The sequence below is a fragment of the Acanthochromis polyacanthus genome, chromosome 22, assembly GCF_021347895.1.
Source record: "Acanthochromis polyacanthus isolate Apoly-LR-REF ecotype Palm Island chromosome 22, KAUST_Apoly_ChrSc, whole genome shotgun sequence".
Lineage (NCBI taxonomy): Eukaryota > Metazoa > Chordata > Actinopteri > Pomacentridae > Acanthochromis > Acanthochromis polyacanthus.
In genome coordinates, this window is record NC_067134.1 from 749,648 (window position 1) to 759,165 (window position 9,518).

Sequence of the window (9,518 nt, forward strand, 5' to 3'; positions counted from 1 at the left end):
TTGTCCGGCCTCTTATTGTTTCTCACTTTCATGAACTGGCCCCAGTTCCAAATGAATTGAACAGCCCTGTTCTAGTATTTTCTTCCTGGTACCAATGTCTCCTGGCTCTTCTTTGTCTTCTTCTTCCTCTGATTTATTGTTTTCCAGGCTTGCAGCTTGTCCGCTGTAGCTGGCGCTGCTTCTTCTGCTGTTCATGTTGACGGCCGCTTCAGTTGACGTTGTTGCAGAGTAGTGGTGATCCAAACATCCACAAAGGAAGAGAAAATGAGTCTCCTTTCTGTTCAAAGTCCTACACTTGATTTATTTAGACTAAACTTCAGATGAAACAAACTATGAGGGAGCGTTTGAAGCTTTCAGGAAAGTGTTGCTGCTCAGAGCTCCATCTTACTGGAAGTCTCTCTGATCCAACTAACAAGTCAGGACTCTCTGGGATTCAATCTGGGAAAAGTCATGTTGTTGATCCACCACTAGATGGGAGCAGAGACTCACACACAAACCTCTGTCCCTGCAACCAATCAATAATCAATAATAATACTGATACATTACGAACTTATCATATTTTGATCATTTTATACATATTTGTGGTAGTTTTATCTCATATTTTGGTCATTTTTTCATATCTGTGGTAGATTTATCTCATATTTTGGTCATTTTTTTTCATATCTGTGGTAGTTTCATCTCATATTTTGGTCATTTTATTCATATTTGTGGTAGTTTTATCTCATATTTTGCTCATTTCATACATATTTGTGGTAGTTTTAACTCATATTTTGGTCATTTTATACATATTTGTGGTAGTTTTATCTCATATTTTGGTCATTTTATTCATATTTGTGGTAGTTTTATCTCATATTTGGTCATTTATTCATATTTGTGGTAGTTTTATCTCATATTTCGGTCATTTTATACATATTTGTGGTAGTTTTATCTCATATTTCGGTCATTTATTCATATTTGTGGTAGTTTTATCTCATATTTTGGTCATTTTATACATATTTGTGGTAGTTTTATCTCATATTTTGGTCATTTTATACATATCTGTGGTAGTTTTATCTCATATTTTGGTCATTTTTTCATATCTGTGGTAGATTTATCTCATATTTTGGTCATTTTTTCATATCTGTGGTAGTTTATCTCATATTTTGGTCATTTTATTCATATTGTGGTAGTTTATCTCATATTTTGTCATTTATCATATTTGTGTGTAGTTTTACTCATATTTTGGTCATTTTATACATATTTGTGGTAGTTTTATCTCATATTTTGGTCATTTTATTCATATTTGTGGTAGTTTTATCTCATATTTTGCTCATTCATACATATTGTGGTAGTTTTATCTCATATTTGGTCATTTTATACATATTTGTGGTAGTTTTATCTCATATTTGGTCATTTTATTCATATTTGTGGTAGTTTTATCTCATATTTTGGTCATTTTATACATATTTGTGGTAGTTTTATCTCATATTTTGGTCATTTTATTCATATTTGTAGTTTTATCTCATATTTCGGTCATTTTATTCATATCTGTGGTAGATTTATCTCATATTTTGGTCATTTTATTCATATTTGTGGTAGTTTTATCTCATATTTTGGTCATTTTATTCATATCTGTGGTAGTTTATCTCATATTTTGGTCATTTATTCATATTTGTGGTAGTTTTATCTCATATTTTGTCATTTATACATATTTGTGGTAGTTTTATCTCATATTTTGGTCATTTTATTCATATTTGTGGTAGTTTTATCTCATATTTCGGTCATTTTATTCATATTTGTGGTAGTTTTATCTCATATTTTGGTCATTTTATACATATTTGTGGTAGTTTTATCTCATATTGGTCATTGTATTCATATTTGTGGTAGTTTTATCTCATATTTTGGTCATTTTATCATATTTGTGTAGTTTTATCTCATATTTTGGTCATTTTATACATATCTGTGGTAGTTTTATCTCATATTTTGGTCATTTTTTCATATCTGTGGTAGATTTATCTCATATTTTGGTCATTTTTTCATATTGTGGTAGTTTATCTCATATTTTGGTCATTTTATTCATATTTGTGGTAGTTTTATCTCATATTTTGTCATTTCATACATATTTGTGGTAGTTTTATCATATTTTGGTCATTTTATCATATTTGTGGTAGTTTTATCTCATATTTTGGTCATTTTATTCATATTTGTGGTAGTTTTATCTCATATTTTGGTCATTTTATACATATTTGTGGTAGTTTTATCTCATATTTCGGTCATTTTTTCATATCTGTGGTAGTTTTATCTCATATTTGGTCATTTTATCATATTTGTGGTAGTTTTATCTCATATTTTGGTCATTTTATTCATATTTGTGGTAGTTTTATCTCATATTTTGGTCATTTATCATATTTGTGGTAGTTTTATCTCATATTTTGGTCATTTTATTCATATTTGTGGTAGTTTTATCTCATATTTTGGTCATTTTATTCATATTGTGGTAGTTTTATCTCATATTTTGGTCATTTTTTCATATTGTGGTAGTTTTATCTCATATTTTGGTCATTTTTTCATATGTGGTAGTTTTATCTCATATTTTGGTCATTTTATCATATTTGTGGTAGTTTTATCTCATATTTTGGTCATTTTTTCATATCTGTGGTAGTTTTATCTCATATTTTGGTCATTTTTTCATATGTGTGGTAGTTTTATCTCATATTTTGGTCATTTTATACATATTTGTGGTAGTTTTATCTCATATTTTGGTCATTTTTTCATATCTGTGGTAGTTTTATCTCATATTTTGGTCAGTTTATACATATCTGTAGTAGCACAATTCAGCTGCAGGAAGAAAATAAAGGATCAGCAGCAGAATAACACCAGAGAGGACAGGAGAGACTCCAGACCACATCAGGACATAAAGGGGGACCTGAACCTGAGGACAGAGATGGACCAACAAGTTCAACCTGTGTTTGTGTGTCAGCTTGGCAGCCAGTTCCCTCTGTGAAATGCTGTTGTCAGATCAGGTACAAATCTGTTTCCTGCTTGGTTGCCCTGACAACAGTGATGTCACAGCCCTACCTGTTAATCAGGTTAGTTCTGCTTTTACCGTCTTCATGTCGCAGCTTGTTTTCTCTGTCTGAATGTGAGTAAAAGACGCTTTAAACTGGTTTTTATCTTTTATATATCTATAGAACATAAAACTGATTGAATCATTCGTCATATTTTAACTCAAAAACAACGTTGTTGTGACACAATTAAAACATTAAATAATTATTTTTCCCTAAAACCAAATCTCCAGACATGTTGGGGTGTTTCCAACCAGCAGGAGTTCTCAAACTGATGCTAATAGAGCTGAAATCAGTGTTTTGTTTTGTTTTTTGTCATTTTGTGTCTTAATTTGTCTCATTTTTTTCCATTCTATGTCTCCTTTGTGTCATTTTGTGTGCTAATTCTTTCAATTTCTGTCTTTTATTGTGTCGTTGTGACCTCAATTTGCCTCATTTTTTAATATTTTGTGTTTTAATTTCTCATTTTGTGTCATTTTCTACTTTAGAGTCTCAGGTTTCAGCAGGTTTAACTCTCTTTGAGGAGTTCATTCTAACACTAAAATCCCTTAGTGTTAACAGTAAATGACACTCAGAGTGTTATTTGTCACACAGAGTAAAACTTGATGAACACTGCTCAGTTTAGGGTCTGTTCATCAAGTTTTACTCTAAATACAATATAGCTCTTAGAGTTAAATGAACTGTTGAACTATCTTCAGTGTAACTTTAACAGTGTGTGGGCTGGGGCCATAAGTTCACTGACTTAGTGTGGAAATGAACTCTTTGACTGTTTTATGGGACTCTGGGAGTTTTACTGTGCAGGTTCTCAGTTGTAAGGACATGAAATGATCGTTAAAACAGAATTTACAAAGTGATGTTGTGGGTCTAGAGGCTCAAAGTGTGACATTTACCAAACTGTGTGGAATTATGAGAGTCAAATATACCAATGAAGCAATGAAATGGGAAAGAATGAGTGAAATTCTTCAGAGTTTCATTGGATTCATCTCATCTAAAGGACATTTTCATGAATGTGGAAAAACGACAGGAAGTGGTTTAAAGCAAAGAGCCAGAAAAAGTCATAAAGTGATCAAATCCAAGAAGAGACTAAAGGAGAGCAGAACACTAAACTATTGAAAATGAGGAGTGGATTAAAGTCCACAGCAGCAGACAAAGAAGAAGATGAAGCCAGAGAAGGTTTGGATTCCTCAGGTGACATGTAGAGTGTAGATTCCCTCTCTGACTGTAGTTCCTGTAAAACAGCTTCTCAGGACATTTAGTGTTGAAATGGAGTCATCACTTCTGGGATTGATTCTTCTTTATTCTTCCTAAAAGCTTCATATTTATAGAATTAGAAAGAAATGGAAAATGTCCCAAACACACATTTTCACAGAGTTCTGTGTTAACTCACCACAAACTGATCCATCAGGTTTCCTGCTTGGTTGCCCTGACAACAGTGATGTCACGCCTCTATCTGTTCCTCAGGTTGGTTGAGTTTTACCTGGTGAGTCCTGGTGTCGCAGCTGTTTTCTCCGTGTGAAGGAGAGTAAAAGACACTTTAAAGCAGGACTCACCAACCTTTTTGGACCTGAGAGCTGCTTCAAGGGTTCTGAGTCGTACGAAGGGAAACGAGTTTGATACAAACTTCCTCAATAGCAAAGTTACACCATCACCTTTTAATAATAGAAATAATATGTAAAGATACTGTCTGATCACATTTATTCCTTACAATAATGAGTAACACGATGGTAGCAAACAGATATCTATAACTGTGTAACATTATTTATTTTTGCTAATCTGTTCTAAAATTTTAAAGTCAGAGGTGTCCTCTCTCTGAATGCTTTTCTAATTCTCTTCTTGGGAGTTTTGTATGAATGAGCATATTTGCAGCATTTAGTTCAGATTTCTGTGTAAATTATCACTTCTAACATTTTTAGGAAAACATGAACTGTCTTATCTTCAAATCAGGCTTCATTTGTTAAAACCACTACCTTTGTAACGTTTTTGAACAGTTCATGAACTCTGTCCCATGTTTGCATAAATGATCAGTGATGTCAGAAAAAAATCAAGTTTTTCACATTCTGAAATGAATCCTGTCACATTTGTACTAATCACCAACTCGTAGCATTTTATCAGATCAGAACAAATCATTTTGTGTTTAGAATGGCAACACTTTGTGTGTAAATGTGTGTTAGTGGGAAGCCTGGCATTGCGTTCTGTTCACCAAAGGACTGTGATCTGGTGGAGAATCTGACACTGCAGCTCTGAGAGAGGCTTTTAGATGTTTGTTCTTGATGAAGTTCACATTCAGAGATCAGTTGAAGCAAAAAGGCTGCTGTGCATACACCGTTGTACTTTTCTGTGTCCACAACGCAGCAAAAGTTTGGTGCAGACTGATGGCTTTGAGCTGGAGGTCGTCTACAACGTTAGGACTTCCATCTCCACCTGTCCAGCATCCAGGCTGAAGACAGCACTGAGATCAGGATCAAACTCATTTTAGTTCAAATAAGTTCAATGTCAGCAGCATTCAGCCTCAGTTTATCATTTCCATATGACAACTTCCAGATCACAGTGTGTCTACAAAGAACACAACATTTAGTCACCTGGAACTGAACCAGAGAGGATTTACTTTATGATCACAACTACAAAAGTCAGACAAAAAGAGACAAAAACAAGACAAATATGACAAAAACAAGACAATAATGAGACGCAACATGACAAAAATGAGACAACGACATGAAACAAAACAAAAAAGAGAAGAAATGAGTGAAAGTGAGAAACGAAACGGCACAAAAGGTTTCACAAAACAACGAATAAAGCAGAGCACAAAATGACAAAAAATAAGACAAAAACTGAAGCGAGACAAAAGGAAACACAAACAGCATAACAGAGACAAAAGTCAGACAAAAAACCCAACAACAAGACAATATTTAAAAAATGAGATGCAATATGATGAAAATGATTACAGGAAATGACAAAAAATGAAAGAAGCGACACGAATGAAACAAGAAGAGACAAAATTTTACAAAGCTACAAAAATGAGACAAAAAATGACAAAAGTGAAAACCAAAACAACAAAACATGAAATGAACAACAAAAAATCAGACCAAAGAAAACAACAAAAACAAGAAAAATATTACAAAAATGAGACACAAAACGACAAAGAACCCTGTGCAATCTAGTATTTGACTTTATGATCAGAACAACTTGTCATGGTCTAGAAATGATTTTAAATTCATAGTTTACTCATTTTCAGTCTGCAGTTCATGTCTTCTCTGATTGGACCCTCTGGAGGCCAGTTTTGGGCCGCGGGCCGCATGTTGGACAGCCTGACTTAGATGCTCAGCAACGCATGACATGTCTGCCTGCATGAAAGGATTTGAAAGGAATTCCACACATGCTCACGCTGATCAAAGTCACCAAAGCTGTTCTCTAACTCTGGTCCCAGTCTGGTTCTGACTTGGAGGACTTTTCCACTGCTTTCAGAAGCATCGTCATTCAACGATGACTGAACGGAGGGAAAGTGCTGCGCTGCTTTCCTCTGTAAATGCAGAGAAAATGTTCATCTTCGCTGTAAATGTGTTTACAGAGACAGTCTTACCTTTGCCTTGCAGCTCACAGTTCAAATGGTTCAGTTTCCAGTGATGTCCGTTAAAAATCAAGGTCAAGAATCCACTCAGTGTCCTCAAGCAGCCACATGTCTTCCCCTTGGACTGCATCAACTCTTTGATTTCAGCCAAAAGTGACAGAAAACACTGCAAACCTGTTCCCCTGCTGATCCATGGGGTTTCTGTGAGCAGTAACAGGTCACCATGTTCAGCTGACAGCTCCTCCAGCAGCACCTTCAATGTCTTTGGAGCGTTGATGATCTTCACCACAGTAAATATCATTTGTGTTTGTCAGGCAGTTCTAAACATGAGTTGTTTCTTATCAGCAGAACTTCAGTTCAACAGTTGTAGGATGGAAATGCTTTGAACATTTGATTTTTCAACAACACACAAAGAACAGTAGCATTGTGTGTAGCGTATCTTTCTGTAAATCAAGGATGTCCATCCACACTCATGACTTCCATTAGTGATCAAAGCCAGAGCAGCACAAAGACGACATGGATCTACAGAGCTGAATACGACCACCAGCAGCTTTTAGAATTTATGCTCTTTATCTGGGACATTCTTCCATTTTTCACTCTATAATTCCAATATCTGGATATTGTGAAAAATTGAAGGTATACTTATGATCTTAAAAGGAAAAGATTGAACTCCATCCGATCATATTTAGTCCTTAAAGGTAATAATTCTAATTATTCTTATTCTTTGGATCACAATGTGTGTCATCTTTACAGTTTGGAGTTTGAATTTGTCTCATTTCTGCCATTGTGTGTCATACTTTGTCTCACTTTTGTAGTTTTGTGTCCCGTTTATGTTGTTTTTTTGTCTCATTTTTATCATTTTTTGTTTAAATTTGTCCATTCTATGTCTCTTTCATGTTGTTTTATCTTCTAATTCTTTCGATTTGTCATTTTCAGTCTTTTTTCTCAGTTTGTCTCATTTTTATAATTTTGTCTTAATTTGTCTCAATTTTACAATTTTGTGTATTAATGTCATTTTATGTCTTAATTCTTTCAATTTCTATCACTTTCTGTCTTTTTTCTGTAATTCTGGCCTCAGTTTGTCTCTTTTTTTGTTGTTGTTTTGAATCGTAATTTGACTATTTACTGTCACTTTGTGTTTTATATGTCAAATAATTTGTCATTTTCAGCTCTGTTTCTGTAAATTTGTGTCTTATTTTAATAGTTTTGTCTCTCAGTTTGGGTAATTGTTGTAGTTTTGTCTCATATACAATGTAGTTTTCAAACATAAAACCTGCTGTGACTGGAGGTTTGAGGCTCAGAGATGAAACTTTAAATGACTCCTTAGTTTTCCTTCATATTATCAGAACTGATTCCATCTGCTTGTCCAACATTCCAGATCCTGAATCAGTGGTTAGAAATCAGAGTGAAAGTGGGTGGACAGTCAGTTTGTGGCTGCTGGAGGAAGCAGTGTGTTGATCAGAAGCTGCAGTTTGTGACTCTGCTGCTCCTTCAGTCAGGTTTGAATTAGACTCAGTCCATTTGCTGGTCTTTACCATGAAAAAGGTTGAATGTTGAAATAATGGGTCACATGAAATGAATGGGAATCAGCCTGTAAAATGTGCTCTTATTGTGAAAGTCTGCCTGCTGCTTCCTCATAGGTGGAGTCCTGACTGGTTCCAGGAAACAGATCACCTGTCTGAGCGTCCAGGAGTGGACTGGAAACTTTCTTCTTCTTCTTCTTCAGCGCTTTGAATAAAGTGTAAGTTTGCTTTGTTTGCTGCTTTAACTTCAGTAATGTTGCTGTTTGTTTCTGCTCTGTCATGTTTCTACATGTTCACTTCTTATTTCAGCACAAACTTTGGATGACTGCTGTTTAAACATGGATCAATATGATTATTAGCTTATTGATTGACTGCAATAAGTCAATAGTTCTATGAGATTATTGATGGACTTGAGTCAGTTTGATGAGCTGCTGATGTTTCTTTGTTGTTTTGTCTTTCTGACTTTGGGTTTGTGGGTGAGTCTCTGCAGCTCCATGACTCCATCTGCTGGACTGATAGTAGAAGTGCAGCAGCTGATCTTCTCCAGGAGGATCTGAGTGGATGAATGATGTTTGTTTCCTGTGCAGGTGAAGGTAGAAAGTGTGTGTGAGCTGCTGTGAGTTGAGCATCATGGATGAGTGTGAGGACAGAGAGGAGGGAGTCCCTCCCTCTAAAAGCTCTCTGTGTGGGGAACAGGAGAACCAGAGCAAAGCTCAGAGGTGAGACCACCATCTCTAACTGTCCAGGACTCTGCTGCATGTCAGAGCTCAGCATCACATCACTGCTGCATCATTATTGACAGGAATCCACCTGGACCTGGACCTGGACCTGGACCTGCATCCAGCTGTGTGTCCTTCAAGAGTGACCAGTCTAAAGGTCATCCTATCGAATTTAAAGGAGAACCAGGTCCTGAAGTAGGAGGAAAGAAGGAAAGAAGAAAAAAGAAGTAAGCTGTGAAATCAAACTACTGACTGTTGTGTCAAATGTTCTGTCATTGTTCCAAATATGTTCCATCATTAAATCACTCTGAAACTCTGCTACATGATTTTTCCTTCCTGGTGATCTTCCTCTCTGTTTACCAGAATCCATCAGACATCAGAGTCCTCTGGACCTGGACCTGGACCTGCATCCAGCTGTGTGTCCTTCAAGAGTGACCAGTCTAAAGGTCATCCTATTGAATTTAAAGGAGAACCAGGTCCTGAAGTAGGAGGAAAGAAGGAAAGAAGAAAAAAGAAGTAAGCTGTGAAATCAAACCACTGACTGTTGTGTCAAATGTTCTGTCATTGTTCCAAATATGTTCCATCATTAAATCACTCTGAAACTCCGCTACATGGTTTTTCCTTCCTGGCGATCTTCCTCTCTGTTTACCAGAATCCATCAGACATC